At 39.2% G+C, this 17,583-nt stretch overlaps 1 protein-coding gene across 7 annotated transcripts in view; it reads right to left on the minus strand.

Moving 5' to 3' along the window:
• Nucleotides 1-17,583, minus strand: part of JAM2 (junctional adhesion molecule 2) — an 80,539-nt gene that overhangs the window by 33,304 nt on the left and 29,652 nt on the right. The gene's annotated exons all lie outside the window — the stretch shown is intronic.

Below are 17,583 nucleotides of genomic sequence, written 5' to 3' on the forward strand. Positions count from 1 at the left end.
GATTTCCTCCTAAACACTGCAATGACTTTTCCAGAACTGGTCCATAAGTTGAAATGACTGATGGATTATGAAGTCTGTTAGTGATGTGACGATGACGATAATGGTGATGACATCATCATCATCATCATCCCTGTAAACTTAGAGAAGTTTTCATTTCAAAAGGTGTTCTCATAAAGTCTTTTACTTGATAAAATTCAATAGTGGAAACGATTTAGTGTGGTACGCATGATCCAGGCTTAAATAACAAAGTAGCTGAACCAGGAGCTAAAAACTTTCTAATTCAATCTCTGATATGCTCATTTTGTATTATTTCACTTCATGAATGTCACTCTATGGCCCAGGTTCACGACCACATTTAAAAATAATTTCAATCACTTCCTATTAGTATGCAATTCTGAAATTTAAATGCTACAAGGACAAGATTATTTGCCTGTTGTATTCTCTGATGTAGTCCAAACACCTAGAACAATGCCTGGAATAAAGCAAAGCACAATAAATATTTATTGAACAAATGAATGAGACAACTTCTTATTGTTTACTAATGAGAAGAATCAAGTGAATGAAGTTAGAGCAAAATAATACTAATGAAGGGTTCCAGAAAACAAGTTATTCTTTTGCAAAGGTGTCAAAAATATTCTATAGATTGATGTTAATTATTTTAATGCAAAGCATTCTTGCTGGTCATCATGGGTAAACAATTGAAGCAAAGCAGTCCAACTGCTGTCTACTCAAAAATTATACATGAAATAATCTAGGATGAAATTAAATTTATCATCAAATCTAAGGAAGGTTATTTCTTGAAGACTTATTTCTATAATATACTAGAAATGCTAGTTTTCTGCTCATTCTACCGTCTGTTTTCTGTCTTCATATAATTTACTTACACTATTTTCGCCAAGCAAAAAATGTTGAGTCTGTTGCCATATTCAATGGACACTTTCAGTTTTTACCTTACTTGATCTTTCCAGGCCATCTGACTCTTTTGACTCCCTTGAATTCTGTGACATGATTCACTTCTAGTCTTCATTCTATCTCCCTGTGGGGTCTTCTTCCTCCTTGTTCTGCCCATCCATCCATGCCTTTATCCATTCATCAATTTATCTATCCATCCATTCATCCAGAAACTGCTTTCCTGACTCAACTATCTCCTTTCTACACAATCCTTCATACTCTTGATTTCAAAATTAATTTTTTATACTTTTATTGTCTCAACTACCATTTATTTGCTGAAAAATCTGTACCCCTGGCTATAATCTCTCTACTGAGATTAAATTCAAAAAGTCCTCTTTCTCTTGGGTATCTATATCTATGTCTCCGTTTCCTACAGGCACCAAAAACTCATGGCAAAACAGAACTTAGCCTGCCCTCAAAAATTTTGCTTTCTTCCTATGAAATCTCAATACAGTGAAAGGTATCACACTCCACATGGTTACCTGTGCCAGAAAATCGAGCACTGCCCATGAGATATCCACCCTCTCATCCATTTACTCACCAGTTTCCAACTGCAGAATGAGAACTCTGTGTCATTCAGGACAATGTTTTGATATATTTGCCCCATCCCTTCTTTGTCCTCCCCCACCTTCATGTTGTCAAGTGTTATTTGCCTCAGGGAGGGGATGTGGGTAGCCAAAACCAGAGAGAGAAAACCAGGGTACTTCTTGCCTTTCCGTATTTAGAAACGCTGACCTTGAGGAAAATGGAAACGACTCACAGCTTAGGCAAACATTTGAGGGAAACCGTCGTGAATAAAATATATCTTCTCCCTGGACTTGGGGTACAGAGGAGGAAGTGAGTTGGAGGACGCAGGCCTTAGTGAGCTCTTGAGAAAGAACAATAACTAACATTTATGAAGCACTCAGGCTTCCCAGGTGGCGAAGTGGTAAACCTGCCGGCCAATGCAGGAGACGCAGGAGACGCAGGAGACTCAAGCTCGTTCCCTAGGTCGTAGGAAATGGGGAGTAGGATATGGCAGCCCGCTCCAGTATTCTTGCCTGGAGAATTCCATGGACAGAGGAGCCTGGTGAGGTGCAATCCAGGGTCACAAAGTCGGACATGACTGAGCGCACACAGAGTAGTACGAGGCACTTGGATGTTAAGCACCATTCCCAGTGCTTTATGAGTATTAACTTAACTCTCATAACAATTCTTTATGGTAGGGTGCCATTTTTATACACATTTTTCAGGTAGGGAAACTGAGGCACAGAGTGGGTAAGAGACTTGGGCACAGTTATATAAGTAGTAAGTGGTAGAGCTGGGATTTGAACCTACCTCAATGATACCCAAAGTCCACATTACTTATTACTATTCCATACTGGGCCCCAAAGCACATTCCCCCCCAAGCTGAACTATGAGGAAGGGTTGCAGATTAATAAAGATGCCTGTTGGACAATTCCACCGGTCTAATGAAGATGAGATAGGTCAAAAGTTGGTGGTTAAGATCAAAGCAAGGATTGGCTCAGAAGAATAACATGAAGGTGGAAGCTAAGGGGCTACGACTAAAGGGGGAGGATATCAAGGTAATCTCAGAAGGACGACTCTAGACAAGGGCTGCTCAATGCTGAGGTACTGACATTTGAGACTGGATCATTCCTTGTCGTGGAAAAGTGTCTTGTGCATTATAAGGTGCTCTGCAGTGCTTCTACCCACTAGATTTCAGGAGTATCCCTACTCTCCCATCTCAAGTCCTGACAACCAAAAATGTTTCTAGGCATTGCCAAATGTCCCCCGCAGATGGAATGGGCAAGTCATACTGGGCTGAGAACCACAGCTCTAGACTTACAGCTAAGGCTGATTTGATGACCCAGGAATAGACTTAAGGGGAGCAAGAAACCATGAGTTCAAGGGTTTTGAAAGTTCCTATGAGATCAGAATTTCTTAACTATGAAATAATTTATTACACTTCTAGGAAGGAGAGAATAATTTTTCACATGGCATGGCATCTTTGAAGCATTCATCTATCTGCAGATTGACATGTAAATGAATCTTCTACTGTGCTAGCTTTTATCATTTCTAGAGAATATGTGCTATACTGGATAATTGTTTTTTCCCTTTTTGTCTCCTCTCTTGGAAGCCTGAACAGCAAATCTAATTGTTAAATTAAAAATCTCAAAAATCTACAAATCTCAAATGTCTAGTTCTACTTAACTGTTCAACGTTGTTAAACTATTCAGGTTCTACATATCCCTGAACTGTAAACATTTTCACTAAGGAAACTGGCAAATCTGTGTGAAGAATGCAGGCCTGAACTGATCCTTGAGAAAATTTATTTGCATAAACCAGTTAACCCATCTGGCTCAGACTTAGGGAGGTACTGGAATCACCAAAGAATAATTTCAAAATTAGTCCTTTTCTTGTCTATTTCAAAAACCATAAATGGGTCTAAGAACTCTTTCAAAATACTCTATTTTCCCTTTTCCACATACTTCTGTCACATACCTATATGTCCTGTAGTCTTCTGACCCTCTCCCCACCCATCACATCTTTCTTTTCCAGCTTCTCCTCTCCTTCCTCAATTTTATTTTGTAGAGTCCAAAAGGAGGGTTTGGAAAATTTCAGGGCACAGAGGAAGGGGAGAGAGTAAGCTGGCCAAGTTGGCATCCTCTTAAATGAGCTGGAGGAAAGGCAGGGCCTCATGGGTCCTTGTGAATTACACCTACGTTTAAATGACATGATGGTTGAATGTTTTTGGCAGTTGATTCTGATTCTAAACCGTTATTCTGTGAAACTTTTGAAATACACTTGGAAAAAGTTTCTTTTCCCCTTTAGTAATGTGTAAATTAGTGCCCTCAGAGAAGGTCCAATTATGACTGGCATTTCTAGTGATTTCTGAACTGTTTTAGTACACCTCTTAGACAAAACCATGAAGATTCATATTCCCTAGAAACCAGTTGAAGGGACAATGTTGGCAAAATAGGAAAAGGTAATCTTTGTTCCCTGCACATGATGTCTGTGAGCTTTTCAAACACCACACTGCCTACTGAGAATGTTCATTTTCTTTAGGAGTCTTGGATCTTCCTTCATTTGAGGCGAACATTAGTCTAATCTGAGACTGGAAGATTCAGGACTGGGCTCAGTTATCTTACCCCTTTCTCAGTCCCAGCTTTCTACTTGCTAAAACCTCCTTTGAGAATTATTTCTTCAATCTTCAAAAATTGCTTTTAAAGTTCTATGAAAAAGAACAGCTGTTAACATCAATAATTTTAATTCTCTCATAACTTTTCTATGCATATATTTGAATAGGAGAAAAAAATGTCCCAGACAAAGAAAAATGAAGGAATGGTTCCACTGGAAAAGCTATGAATGCAAAAAAATTATAAAGGGGTTTAGGTCTATGATATTAATGAAGATAGCATTTCTTGGTAGCTGAATATTTCTTTCTATAATTGAAGCATCTTCTTCTTGCTTCCTCTAATTCTATTTACTTCAAGGTTTGCCTTTCATTAAGCAAAAATATTTTTTAAAGTATGATCACTTATGTTGAGCTTACACAGAAAGTTCTAAATTTTGAAAAGATAATTATAAGATTTCTACTTTGTTCCAGTCTTTCTAAGTCCTCGAATTCAGTTTTATTTCCCTAACTTACAATAACTCTATGGATGAAAACAAAATGTCCTATATAAACATTTCACTGGCAGATTTTAGGAATAGGATCTGTTGGCTGCTTTCTTGAACTGATTTTTTTTTCCTTCACTTATCTTGAGTAAGTTAAGTATAAAAATAAACAAAAAACTGTCATGTAGGTCCACTAGTTGAAGTCAACAATTGTTTTAAACTTAGCTACAAAACATCTTTCACAGTTATGGATATGTTCCAGAGCTGCTGGCAGAAGTTCATAAAGTAAGGTTAAGAGATGATTGTTTCCATAACTGCTAAACTCCAAGTCAAGTAATTCCTTTCAGTCAAATAAAATCTTTTTTTTTTCTTTTCTCCGCCCCCCACTGTAAGAATGAAAGTTTTTATATTGTCTATCACCCACCTAGAATAATCCAGCTTGACTAAGAATAAATATGTATTCACACCACCACAATTTAAAAGTTTACTATAAAAATGTTATTTCAATTAACACTTTTCAGTGGAGGGACTCAGCCCATACATACACATGTATCCATTACTGCTCAACCGAAACTATCACAGCATTGTCAATCTGCTATACCCCGAAACAAAATGTTTTGGTTATTGAAAATAAATAAATAAAAAATTTTAAAGAAACACAGATGTAAAGAATAGACTTTTGGACTCTGTGGGAGAAGGTGAGGGTGGGATGATTTGAGAGAACAGCATTGAAACATGTATATTATCATATGTGAAACAGATCGCCAATCCAGACTCGACGCATGAGACAGGGCACTCAGGGCTGGTGCACTGGGATGACCATGAGGGATGGGATGGGGAGGGAGGTGGAGGGAGGGTCGTGATGGGGAACACATGTACACCCGTGGCTGGTTCATGCCAATGTAGGGCAAAAACACCACAGTATTATAAAGTAATTAGCCTCCAATGAAATTTTTTTAAGTGACATAGGAATAAATAAATAAATAAATAAAATTTTAAATTACTACTTTTCATTAAAAACATGATTGGGAAAAATCGACATATTACAGAGGTTTGTTGTTTCTTTTGAAAGTACATTACAGAGAATACCATGCCTAGAAGCAAGTTATAAATATTGTGGGTATAAGTCATTTTCAAAAATAAAAATTAATAGGCATACGGCTTTGATAATCATTTATATACAATTATTAGAGTGACAAAATTTTTTTTTTCCATTTTGTGACCATGCCATGAGGCGCATGGGATCTTGGTTCCCTGACCAGGGATCAGACCCACACCCCCCTTGCAGGGGAAGCGCAGAGTCTTCACCACTGGACTGCCAGGGAAGCCCCCTGGAGCAACAAATGTGAGATCCACAGGGCTAGCAACAACAATAATGCCATCCAATATTTGTTACAGATAAATATTTATACGGACAGAGAGTAGCCCGAGGTAGAAATTAGGATATATTAGACAATATACTCATCTCTCTCACCATCTGTCATTCAACCGTAACAGGTCATAGAAGGGGAGGGAGAGGAGAGGGTGGGAGGAGGGAGAAGGAAAAGGGAAAAGGACACACAGACGGACACGTCCTTCTAGTCTCCAACCGTTCTGGCCCTTCCTCTTAATGAGACACTGGCATCCTATTTTCCAAGAAAGGGAAGCTACACTAAAATGCAAGGAAAAACAAAGCGATGTTTCTGACTTGGGAGTTACCGGGTGGCTGATGTCCTGGGTGAGTTAATGATGACCCAAAGAATTCAAGGGTGATTTTGACAATGAATAAATTTTCCCCTTAAGAATCTAGCATCTAACGAAGATGTGACTCCATTCTGTGAATATCTTTACTTGACAGATGTGACAACTGAGAGAGGTTAAGGACCTTGCTCAAGGTCACATTAGAAAGCAGGGAAGTCAAGATGTGTGCCTATTTACAGCCAGTTTTGTCTGAGTACAAGGGCCTCCTCCCACCCCACCCCTCACCCCCCATCCTCACATCAGTGCAAGGCATTGGGAGAGATCAGTATCAAACATGATATAGTCAGACACACTGCAGACAGTTTCACAAGCATTATCAATATTTAGGGTTGTAAAAACATTATTCAGGGAATATATAACACATTTCCATTTTAACAGAGAAAGTATTAATTGGCAAATGTTTATGATGAATGAATTAATTTGAACAAACTCTGCATATTTGTTATATACTACACGAAAGTTTTATGCCTCCTCCCCTTTTCCAATTTTTTAATCATTTGAGTAAAAGAAGGAGATGACACCACCCTTATGGCAGAAAGTGAAGAACTAAAGAGCTTCTTGATGAAAGTGAAAGAGGAGAGTGAAAAGGTTGGCTTAAAGCTCAACATTCAGAAAACTAAGATCATGGTATCCGGTCCCATCACTTCATGGGAAATAGATGGGGAAGCAGTGGAAACAGTGTCAGACTTTATTTTGGGCTCCAAAATCACTGCAGATGGTGACTGCAGCCATGAAATTAAAATACACTTACTCCTTGGAAGAAAAGTTATGACCAACCTAGACAGCATATTAAAAAGCAGAGACATTACTGTGCCAACAAAGGTCCCTCTAGTCAAGGCTATGGTTTTTCCAGTGGTTATGTATGGATGTGAGAGTTGGACTATAAAGAAAGCTGGGCACTGAAGAACTGATGCTTTTGAAATGTGGTGTTGGGGAAGACTCTTGAGAGTCCCTTGGACTGCAAGGAGATCCAACCAGTCCATCCTAAAGGAGATCAGTCCTGAGTGTTCACTGGAAGGACTGATGTTGAAGCTGAAACTCCAAAACTTTGGCCACCTGATGCGGAGAGCTGACTCACTTGAAAAGACCCTGATGCTATGAAAGACTGAGGGCAGGAGGAGAAGGGGCTGACAGAGGATGAGATGGTTGGATGGCATCACCGACTTGATGGACATGGGTTTGGGTAAACTCCGGGAGTTGGTGATGGACACGGAGGTCTGGCATGCTGTGATTCATGGGGTCGCAAAGAGTCGGACACGACTGTGCGACTGAACTGAAAAGAAGGAGAATTGGTGTCTTGGAACTGAGTATCAGTTGTTTTCATAACAGTATACTCATTTAGTAAATTTAGGGAAACGTTCACAGCATTCAGTGACCCAAACAACTGGACAATTAAATTTTTTCATGGGATATCCACAATGAAGTAAATAAATTAATTTCTTACAATAAAATAAATTCTCAGAAATGTCAAAGTCTTCAAATGCTTCACAGTGGTCAACAGTATCGGACAGCCATCAGTGGCTGAATTTCTCACCAGATATTCCACACTAGGACATGAAAGAAGTCCTTCAACCATTCTGAGGTTTTTCTTTGATATTCCTCAAGTGACGACCTCAGCCAAACACAATTCATTAACCAGTGGCAGTGATTATACATTTTAGATAGATAACAGCAGTCCACTCAAATCCAATAGACCCTCAAGACAAGATGAAGAAATGCTGTCTTCCAATATTGATGTTAATAAGAATCACATACTCAAAGCAAGGCATAAATATCAACCATTCAATATTTTAATTGGTTTTCCCTAAGATTAAGGTGCCAGGAAGTAATGGTCCTAACACTACATGAGTGTAAAATAAATCATTACTAAAGATGTCACAGGCACAAGGAATAAAGGTCAGTATAATAAAATGGGAGATAGTTCAGTTCAGTTGCTCAGTCACGTCCAACTCTTTGTGACCCCATGAACTGAAGCATGCCAGTCTTCTCTATCATCAATTCTTGGAGCTTACTCAAACTCATGTCCATAGAGTCAGTGACGCCATCCGACCATCTCATCCTCTGTCATCCCTTCTCCTCCTGCCTTCAATCTTTCCCAGCACCAGGGTCTTTTCCAATGAGTCAGTTCTTCACATTAGGTGGCCAAAGTATTGGAGTTTAAGCATCAGTCCTTCCAGTGAATTTTCAAGACTGATTTCCTCTAAGATTGATTGGTTGGATCTCCTTGCAGAAGACTCTCAAGAGTCTTCTCCAACACTACAGTTCAAAAGCATCAATTCTTTGGCGCTCAGCTTTGTTTATAGTTCAACTCTCACATCCATACATGACTCCTGGAAAAATCATAGCTTTGACTAGACAGACCTTTGTTGGCAAAATAATGTCTCTGCTTTTAAATATGTCTGAAATTAAAAGACACTTGCTCTTTGGAAGAAAAGCTATGACAAACCTAGACAGTGTATTAAAAAGCAGAGACATCACTAAGCTTCAATATAGTTCTTTAGTTTTTTAAGATTAAAAGTTCAATACTGCCACCAGCATTTGATAGTTACATTTTTCAGAAGCAATGAACACACTAATTCTCAAATAAATAACTTTTGAGAAGAGGCAATCCAAATCACTTCCCCAGAATTTTGATTAGCTCTGTTTAAAGAGCTAAAACCAAGTTTCTGAATCTGGATTCTGAACTCTGGTTCTGAATCTCTATGGTGTGCAAACCTGCACAGAAAGTTCCAACAGCTGTCAATACAGATTACTCAGTGGGGTCAGGGGACAATGAAATGGTTATTCTAGAGTCATGTGATGTTTATAAGTCCACTTAAGTGATGCATATGAGAAGATAGCTCTCTACCATCTACTAAGCTCTCTCTATCCGCTATTCACAGACGTTTGTTTTAAACTTTCTTTACACTTCAAGAGTTTTATCTCTCTACCTTACTGAGTGAATTTCAAAAATCACTAACAATAGTGTAATCAAAAAAGTTCATTTTTTGAAAGTATGAACATACATCTATAAGTACAAATTGTTTTACAAAATATGTTCAGTCATGTCCAGCTACTTGTAACCCCATGGACCATAGCCCACCAGGCCCCTCCGTCCATGGAATTCTCCAGGCAAGGATACTGGAGTGGGTTGCCATTTCTTTCTCCAGGGGATTTTCCCAACCCAGGGATCAAACCCAGGTCTCCCACCTTGTAGGCAGGCTCTTTAGAGTCTGAGCTACCAGGAAAGCCCTGTTTTAGAGAGACTAGCATTAAAAGGATCAAAAAGATCTCCAGCATCACCCATCTGTTAAAAGTATAATCAGCAAAGGAAGTTATCTTTGCATTTCTCAAAAGAAGCTAGAGCACTGCTAATGTTTTTTATCTTTTTCTGGATTAGAAGACTTATAAAAATATAACGAAACACAACAGGAGACAGGCCGACCATGAGTTTAATACCGTATAAGCTTTGGAATCCTCCCTTGCCTGGATGCATCCTAAGGCCCTGGACATAGACAGGACCCAGGAATGTGTGCACATTTTGTAAAATTTCCAAGGAAAATGCTGTTTTTTGGTAAAACTTTTCTTAATAAGAACTCTAAATAATCCATTCTTGAACACAATTATGGACGGCTCCTTATTAATGAATTTCTTTTTCTTTCTAGATTTGACCACCCATGATAGAGAAGGTGGGGTTTCCCAGGTGGTGCTAGTGGTAAAGAACCCATCTACAAGTGCAGGAGAAGTGAGAGACATGGGTTCAATCCCTGGGTCAGAAAGATCCCCTGGAGAAGGACATGGTGACCCTCTCCAGTATTCTTGCCTAGAGAATCCCATGGACAGAGGAACCTGGTGGGGTACAGTCCATAGGGTTGCAAAGAGTCAGACACTACTGAAACAACAACTTAGTACACACACAATAAAGACAATAGTCTCCATTTTCTGATAGCTCAACCTTTAAAATGCTAAGATGTTACGTGATCAATTAAATTGTAATTTCTTTCTCAAATTTTAATTCTTAAAATATGAGAGTGGTATAGATTTTATTTTTCAACTCTCCTGATGGATGATTCATAAAAGTTTTAGCCCTTACACTTCATACATGTGTTATTAATTAAATTCTATTACCATAAATGCTTCCAAGAGAGATCTGAAAACTAAGGGAAAACTTCCCAGTTTATTGTTGCTTCATGCTTCCTTTGATTAATCTTCAGGAAGCCAAAGGAACAAGAGCCACTTATTTTGAAATGCAGAACTGGGAAACAATGGCTTGGCATTGCTTAACCGTCATATCTTACTACTGTCAGGCAAGACTGCTCTGGGTTAGCTACTGTGATTTCTAGGGTGTTCAAGTTCAAGATAAAGTCAGTTCTCTGATTCATTCTTTTATTTCAAAGCTGGTCCTACACATCTGTGAGCTAACAGCAAAATATACCTTTTAGGGCCAGTCAATCAGGCCAAGTGAAAGAAGTGATTTAATGAGCATCTGTGTTATGGACTGAATGTTCGTGTCCCTCCAAAGTTAAATGTTGAAATCCTAACCCCTAATGGGATGGTATTAAGAGGTAGGGTTTGGGGGAGGTGATTAGGTCATGAGAATGGAATCCTCATGAATAGGATTAGTGTCCTCATAAAAAGGGACCCCAGAGAGCACCCTCACGCTCTCCACCATGTGCATATACAAGGAATTTGCAGTCTCCACTATTCAAAATCCCCCAAAGTGAAAACAAACCAAATGTCCATCAACAGATGAATGGATAAACAAAAGGAGGTCTCTCCATACAATGGCATATTATTTGACAATGTAAAAGGATGACATACTGATAACATGCTAAACATGGATACTACAATATTGTTATGATAAGTGAAAGAAGTCAGTCACAAAGATCACATGATTCCGTTTTTATGAAATAGGCAAATCCAGAGACAGAAAACAGTATGCAGTGGCCAGGAGCTGGGGAAGGAGGAAATGGAGAGTGACTGTTACTAGCTATGAGGTTCTTTTGGAGATAATGGAGCTATTTTGGAATTGGATAGTGGTGACAGTTGCACAAGTCTGTGACAATGCTAAAAACAAACAAACAACCCATTGAATTATCTACTTTAAAAGGGTGAATTGTATGTGAATTATATCTCAATAAAGCTGTTAAAAAAAAAAAAAAAGAAGAATTTGGCAGTCTGCAACGGGGAACAGGCTCTCACAGATGCCAAGTCTTCCGGCACATTGATCTTGGACTTCTAGCCAAGAACCATGAGACATGAATGTCTGTGGCTATCCAGTCTGTGGTATTTTAGAGACAGCAGCTCAACATAACCAAGACAATCTACATACATTTGAATCAGTGGGGCCTACACAGCTGCATCCTGGAATGGTCAGAAAATGAGTATGTCCTATTAGAAATCCGATTTTTGATATTTATTCAGATCAAGTATTAAAAAAGCAGACAAAGGTATTTGCGTCCAAATATGGTATGTAAAAGTCTATCTGCCATAACATATTTCAGATGAAATGATTTTGACATCCTATACAGCATGAGGAAAACTGAGTCTGTGGCAGAATCAGCCAAATATATATTTTTAATTATATAAAGTCAGTCTTGGGGGCTTCCCAGGTGGCACAGTAGGAAAGAATCTGTCTGCCAGTGCAGGAGATGCAGGAGACGTGGGCTCAATCCCTGGGTTGGGAAGAGTCCCTGAAGAAGGAAATGGCAACCTGCTCCAGTATTCTTGACTAGGAAGACAGAGGCGCCTGCCAGGCTGCAGTCCATGGGGTTTCAAAGAGTTGGACATGATTGAGCAACTGAGCATGCATGCTCGCAAAGTCAGTCTTAGCATTTCAAGTTTTTGATGAGGAAGTATTAGAACTGACTTCGCACCTCTGAGTATAAACAGCTGAAGAGTATTGTACTGCCAACAATGCCACCTTCTATGGATTGGCTTTTTGACTGAATATTATCTACAATCAAACAAAAAGCAATATTAAAGTCCAGATGGGTGAGGAAAGGGTAGTCTGAGTGACTGAACTGAACTGAACTAAAGTCTTTATTCCAGATGCAAACAGAATCATTTTTTGTCTTCAGAAAGTCAGAACTGACAGAAAGGAAATGAGATTTAGCTAGGCTTAAAACCACCAGGGTATGAATGGCTAGTCACATGGCCTTGGGAAAGCTACAGCCTTGACCTTATAAACCTTAGTTCCCATTTAGGTAAAAGGAAGCTAATAATGCCTTCCTTATTGGTTGCAAAGATTAAATTAAATGAAGTATCTGACTGCTTAGCCTTGAACGTGGCCCACGGTCCATTCTCTACAAACATTTGTTTTTCCTTTCCTTCTCCTCACTCCACATTGTTTTTTATCCCAGGTGGTGATGCAAATTCAGTGTTTCACAAATGATTCCATAGTAATCATATATTAGGATGGACTGTAAGAATAGAAAATGAATTCTTATGGTTATTAGTTTTTCCTCCTTTCCATTTACTTATTTTGGATGAGCTGTGCAGCTTGTGGGATTTCAGTCCACCAACCAGGGATTGAACCCAGGCCACAGCAGTGGAAGTGCTGAATCTTAAGCACTAGACCACCAGGAAACTTCCAATTTTCTTCCTTTTAAAATGACCAGCTTGACTTCATTACAGTGGCTGCTTAGAGAAGGAAGCCCGAAGATTTAATTCTTGCTTTGACATGTTTGGGATAGGGATAGCCTCTGTGGACAGAGTTTTGTCATTTGTAAAACATGATTTTTGATGACACCTTCCCTACCTACCTTCATCTGACATAGTTCACCATACCCTTCTCCCTTGTATCACTTCCAGTCCAGGACAACACACCTGTCTGGTTTTCCTTCTCATGGGTCTTACCCTGGGACATTTTCTTCCCTTTCTTAATGATGTGATCCAAACTGTATAATATCATATATGGAATGAATCGCCAGCCCAGGTTCGATGCATGATACTGGATGCTTGGGGCTGGTGCACTGGGATGACCCAGAGGGATGGTTTGGGGAGGGAGGAGGGCGGGGGTTCAGGATGGGGAACACATGTACACCCGTGGTGGATTCATGTTGATGTATGGCAAAACCAATACAATATTGTAAAGGAATTAACCTCCAATTAAAATAGATAAATTTATATTTAAATAAATAAAAGTTTTTATGCACAATTTAAAACAGCACTGTGATGGTTAATTTTGTGTCAACTTGGCTGGGCCACAATGCCCAGATATGTGGTCAAACATTATTCTGGACATTTCCATGAGACTGTTTTGGATGAGATTAACATTCAAGTAGGTAGAATTTGAGTAAAGCAGATTCCCCTCCATAGTGTAGGTGGGCCTCAACTAATCAGTAGAAGTTCAGAACAGAACAAAAGACTGACCTCCCCCAAGGAAGAGCAATTCTGCCTACAGACAGCCTTGGAACGTAAACTGCAGCACTGGCTCTTCTGGGGTCTCCAGCCTGCTGGACCACTGTGTAGATTTTGGATTTGCTTGCCTTCTTAATCACATGAGCCAGTTCCTTAAAATAAATCTCTCCACATATCTATCTGGGGTTTCCCAGGTGGTACCAGCGGTAAAGAAGCTGCCCGCCAATGCAGGAAACAAGAGATGTGGGTTTGATCCCTGTGTTGGGAAGATCCCCTAGAGGAGAACATGGCAACCCACTCCAGTATTCTTGCCTGGATAATCCCATGGACAGAGGAGCCTGGCGGGCTATGGTACATAGGATTGCAAAGAGTCAAACACAACTGAAGTGACTTAGCACAGCACAGCATACCTATCTATACACACACACACATATCTGACTGACTCTGTTTCTCTGGAGAATTCTGACTAAAATACAAGCATCATAATGAATTACAGGAATAAATTAATCTTGAAGTGTTTAATACAACTCTTCTTTGGTCCTTTTGGAGATTTGGCAACACACTGTAATTTTAAAAAAATGTTTGTAATCAACTATTTTCTGAGAAAGCTGATCTAAAACAATCTTACAAAATCAATCACCGACTTTATAAGTTTTAAAAAATACCCTTCTCGGAGTCATGTCTATATCTTCAAGAACATGTTTTTTTAATCTTCCTTATCATTTTCACATAGTCTTCACTTGGAAGGGAAGTGTGGGCTCTAAAATTCTCCATTAAGATTCTTTCCAATATTCAAGGTCCCTCTTAAATCTTATCCCGTCCAGGAACTTCTCCAGTGGAAGTTCTGAATAACATCTTGACTACTCATGGAGCTTTCCTTTTGAATCTACTTTGATAAAATTAAATAGCATTTAAAGATTTGCCATATTTGGTGGGTTTTGTGACACCATTTTCTCCTGATTCTTTTTTCCGACTTCCTTTTCTGTCTTCTGTCCCTCAGGTTGGCCACTGACATTTAGCATTTCAAAGAAGGATGAAATTTCCACAATCATAAAGATTTGACAAACCCTGGGTAAGCAAGTTAAACAAAGTTATCTACTTTAGAATTTTTTTAGAGCTTGTAGTACACTAAGGAATCAAAGGGGGAAGCTCTGAAGAAAGCTAAGTGTGATCAGATTGTGTTTTCAGAATCTAACTCTTGTAGGAGTCAGGCAGATGAATCAGAACTTGTTCACATCTGTATTCACTCTTAGCTGTTTTCCAAGAAGAACTATGACTTAGAGAATAAGACAAAAAGTCCAAGAAAAACTTATGTAGGAGATTGAGAGCAAAGTGAAGTGGAGTTACTCAGTCGTGTCCAACTCTTTGCGACCCCATGGACTGTAGCCTACCACACTCCTCCATCCATAGGATTTTCCAGGCAAGAGTACTGGAGTGGGGTGCCATTTCCTTCTCCAGGGGATCTTCCCCACCCAGGGATCGAACCCGAGTCTCCTGCATTGTAGGCAGATGTTTTACCATCTCAGCCACTAGGGAAGTCTTTTAGAAGATTGAGAAGAGGTAATCAAAGAAGAGAAATCAGGAAAGAATGTTGTCATGGAAATCAAGGATGGGCAGACTCACAAGGAGGGAGTATCAACAGTGTCTTGATGTCCTAGAGGTCAACTAAGATTTAGATGAAAGTAAGACTGAGTGACTGAACTGGACTGAACTGAAGTCATGAATTTAGGAACTAATAAGTTACAGGTGATATAATGCTAGTGATTGCAATGATGTGGAAAGGGCAGTTTGATGCGGGTTGAATGGTCAGTGAAAAATGGAGAAAATAAATATAGAGCACCTATTCACAGCGTTTGGCTACAGAATCACAGTGGATTTTTTTCCCTTTCAAAACTGTGGAGCCTTAACTATACAAGCCTGTGATAAAAGAGCTAATAATGACCTTAAGTTGAAGATACATGAGATAGGGAATAATTGCTTAAGAAAAGGACTCAGGGAGCCTAGAAGAAGAGCATCATGACCACAGGGAAGGAACTGGCTTTTAACAGGAGAAACTCCTCTTCCTTTGATTCAGGAGGGAAACAGCTAAGAATGAATACAGATGTGGACAAGTTTGCAACTCATCTGCCTGACTCCTACAAGAGTTACAGATTCTGGAAACAAATCTGATCAATACTCAGCTTCCTTCAGAGCTTCCCCTTTGCCTTCAGGAGTAATTCCAAGTTCCAGGGCTTTCCAGAGCTAGTTCCTGCCTTTCAGTCTCCCCCTTACCCGCTACCACCATACCCTACATTCAAGTCACCCACTATAGGGATCCCATTCACACAGGTTCTTTCCACTCCAAATGCCTTTGCGGTCTCCATTCTCTCTGCCGAAAATGCCAGCTCTCCAACACTCCCCTGAGAAATGGTGAGTGTCTCTGTTTAAGTCAACCCCCCTCTGAAATATCAGGAAAGGAAAAGCCTTCTCCATTCCTTCTGTCCTTCTATACATACTCATCCATCCACCTGACAGAGCATTTTTCACAAGCCTGTCTTTGCTTATTTTTACAAACCATCTTTTACATATCTGATTCTTTCACTGGGTAGTGTTGGCACAGGGTGATATTAGGAACTGCCCGACACATTTGTACCTACAGTGTGCTTAACACACAAAAGGAGATAATTAAATGTGTGTTGTAAACAAGATTGAACATATTTTGTCTTCAAATCAGATGTACAAATTATTTTACTGTATTTTATATGTACTGTAAACTATATATCTAACGTAAAATATATTTAAATATACTATAAACTATATATATTTTTAAGTAGCGCAATACCTGACATACTAGACCAATGAATGTGAAAGTCTCTCAGTCATGTCTGACTCTTTGTGACCCCATGGACTGTATAGTCCATAGAATTCTCCAGGGCAGAATACTGGAGTGGGTAGCCTTTCCCTTTTCCAGGGGATCTTCCCAACCCAGGGATCGAACCCAGGTCTCCCGCATTGCAGGAGGATTCTTTAACAGCTCAGCCACAAGGGAAGCCCAAGAATACTGGAGTGGGTAGCCTATCCCTTCTCCCGTCAATCTTCCCAATCCAGGAATCGAACCGGGGTCTCCTGCATTGCAGGCAGATTCTTCACCAACTGAGCTATCAGGGAAGCCTTCCAACAGGGAAGACTAGTCAAATTAAAGTATTAAGCTTTAGTTACATTTTAACATTTCTTTGACAATATTAAAAATCTATAGTCTCTTTGTACAAAAAGCTGAGTAATACTGATACTTGTTACTCAGTCACTAAGTCGTGTCTGACTCTGCGACCCCATGGACTGTAGCACACCAGGCTTCCCTGTCCTTCACCATCTCTCAGAGTTTGCTCAAACTCATGTCCATTGAGTCAGTGATGCCATCCAACCATCTCATCCTCTGTCCCCCTCTTCTCCTCCATAACTCTAAACTAGCAATACCTTCGCTACATATAAAAGAAAAAAACTAGCATATGTTAGTGAAATCTGCATACATGCACATGTGGTTTTTCTGTAGTATAGTCTGTAAAGTCATTATTTTTAACATTTTTCTCGTATTTAACTTTTTTTTTCATATCAGTTAAAAATGGACCTCAGAAAGGAAAAAGTTGGTTCTCTAGAAATAGAATATGTAATAACTTTCCTATCTTTAACTGCCACACTGAAAAATTTAGGGCAAATATGAAATACATGTAATTTAAATTTATATATTTTAATTAATTGGTCCTCAGCACTATCAGAATCTCTTTGCATAATAAATCTTTGATGCCTTTTTTATCAACCTGCATTGGCAGGTAGATTCTTTACCACTGTACCACCTGGAAAGCCCTTTTTAAATGATCCTGAAACAAAATTTATAGATAATATAACACTATATATATTCATGTGTATGAATATATATACAGAATTTGGAAAACTAACTGTAGTATTTCTTTAATA

This window comes from Ovis aries, chromosome 1, assembly GCF_016772045.2.
Source record: "Ovis aries strain OAR_USU_Benz2616 breed Rambouillet chromosome 1, ARS-UI_Ramb_v3.0, whole genome shotgun sequence".
NCBI lineage: Eukaryota > Metazoa > Chordata > Mammalia > Artiodactyla > Bovidae > Ovis > Ovis aries.